Source organism: Psittacula echo, assembly GCF_963264785.1.
Source record: "Psittacula echo genome assembly, chromosome: 19".
Lineage (NCBI taxonomy): Eukaryota > Metazoa > Chordata > Aves > Psittaciformes > Psittacidae > Psittacula > Psittacula echo.
This window is the reverse complement of record NC_137755.1, coordinates 2,099,703-2,102,341: the sequence shown is the minus strand read 5'-3', so window position 1 is coordinate 2,102,341 and position 2,639 is coordinate 2,099,703.

Genomic DNA, 2,639 nt, shown 5'->3' with positions numbered 1-2,639 from the left:
CTTGTAGCAGGTGATACTTGAATATCAACCAACAGTGTTTGGGCCCCCTGCCCTCTAGAGCTATATCCCATGGAACCTTACTAAGCAGGTTCTTGAAGAGGCCAAAGTCTGCTCTCTTGAAGTCCAGGGCACTGAGCTTGCTGCACGCTCTTCTCACTGTCCTGAGGATATCAAATTCGACCATCTCAAGATCGCTGCAACCAAGGCTGCTCTGCAGTGTCACATTTCTAACCATCCCTTCTCTGTTGGTGAGCATGAGGTCAAGCATGGCACCTCTCCTTGTCGGCTCCACTTATCACTTGCAGAAGGAAGTTGTCTTCCCCACAATCGAGGAACCGCCTGGATTGCTTGTGCCGGGCTGTACCGTCTGTCCAACAGGTATCAGGGTGGTTGAAGTCCCCCACGAGAACAAGGGACTGCGAGTGTGAGGCTATTCCTATCTGTCTGTAGAGTGCTTCATCCAGAGAGTCCTCTTGATCAGGCTGTCTGTAACAGAAGCCCACAGTAATGTCTCCCATCGCTGTTCTCCCTTTAACCCTGACCCATAAACTCTCTGTTGACTGCTCACCTGTCCGCAGACAGAGTTCCATGCTCTCCAGCCATCACAAAGCCGTGGTGGTTGCTGTGGAGACGCCTATTGTGACGGGGCCCCCACGCTGAGCATGGGCTATTGAAGGAGCCAGAGCCCTGCAGGAACCAGTGCAGAGGAGAGCCCTCCCTCGGGAGGCTGCATCTCCCGTGCCTGCCCTGCGCATCCAGGTACGGGTTCTTTGACTTTGCAATCCTGTTTTAGTGTTGCCTTGAAACACATGGTGGGTGTGTGCTCTAAAGGGAGGAGAAGCTGTCAGGAGATGTGCTGGTGCCATCCCAGCTGTAGGAGCAGGGGCTGGGTGAGGAGGAGGCGCTGGGCTTGTTCCTGTGCTTGGAGCTGAGCTCTGCCTGCAGAGGTGCTGGGGGCGAAGCAGGAGCCTTCTGTGTGCAGGAGCTGCTGGTGTCAGAGGTGCTGAGAAGGTGTCAGGGCAGCAGAACTTCTCTCTACTTGTCAGAGCCTGGGGGAGTGCAAGGGTCACCCCAGCTCCCAGGAGCCCCCCCTTGGTTGCATTCCCTGCCCCAGGCAGAGGGATGAGCTCATCGCCAGCATCCTCAAGGGAAAGATTAAGGGAAATCCCCCATCTGCACCCTCAAAAACTGGCAGGATCCCCCATATCTCCAGTTGCTGCCTCCCCAGTGATCTGTGGGGTGGTCTCGGGTGGCTGTAGCTACTCTTTGAGGGCTCCATTGGTCCCCCAAATTACTCTGCCCCCCGCAGTGACTGGGGACATTCCCATGAACCTCCACATCCCCCAAAACCTCCAGTTTCTTTTTGAATCCCAAATCCCCCCCATTTACTCTCATGGGCCAACAGGGGCACTGAAGAGTCAGGGTACCCTGGGACAAATGGAACCCCGAGTTTTGGGACACTGGGTGTTCCTCAAATCAGGGCACCACCCTGGGGAGCTTTGGGGATCCCCCCGAATGCCCAAATCCCCTCTGAACCCCCAAACTCTTCTCCTCAACACATCTTCACCCTAGGGGAACGTTGCTCACCCAAGAGTGACTCAGGGTGCCCTGGGACCCAGGTAGCCCCTGTTTTCGGCACATGAGAGATCCCCAATATAATGTGCTTCCTACAGCGAGTTATGGGGAATCCTCCCGAACCCCCAAATGCTCCTTCAAACCCCAAATCCCTCCAACCCCCCCCAATCCCTCCCATTTCTGGCAACGGGACTCCCTAGGGCTTCCAATGAGATTTGGCTGCCCTGGGATTGATGGACCCCCATTTTTGAGAGAGAGGGACTCCCCCAAATAACTCAGCCACCCCGAGGATTTCTGGGGACCAGCCTGAATCCCCAAATTCCCCCTGGGATCCCCCCAAATCTCCCCAAACCCAAAGCCCGCAGCTCCAAAGCCCTCCCCTAGCTCAGCGCAGTGGCACAAAACCGCTAAAATGGGGTGTCCTGAAAAGTGGGGTCCCCCCAGCACCTCCCCCGGGGGTCCCATAAGGTGCTCTGGGACCTCAAATCCCCTGGGGGGACCCCAACTTTGCTTTGGGTTCAGTAGTGATTTCATGGGGCCAGAGGCAGTGGATCCCCCCAAACAGGCACCCCAATAAAGGGGTATCCCAAAACCAATGCTGCCCCCCAAAGGGCCCTGGAAGCATCCAAAACAATCGTGGTGCCCCCCTAAATTCTGGGTTACCCCAAATCTCCCTGTAGCAACACAAGAGCTGGCAGGACATCCAAATGAGGGTCCTGGGGCAGCCCAAAAGTGACCTGCACCCTCCCATCACCCTGGGGCCTCCAACCGCAAATGAGCCCAGGGGCACAAGCTCCTGGAGGGGCCCCAAAAGGCTGCTCCACCCCCCCCCGAAAGACATCAGCACCAAAACACTCCTTGTTGCCCCCAAACCACACTCCATGGGGCATTCCAGCCCCCACCCCCCGGGTGTCAGGGAGCTGGGGGGCAGCCCCATATTAGGGGGTGCCTAATTTGGGGTGTCCCCCCAAAAAGACCAAGGAGGTCGTGTGGGGGATGAGTAGGAGCGCCTTTGGCAGGGACCGGTAACACTGGGATATTGAAACCTGTTGTGGTTTAAGCCC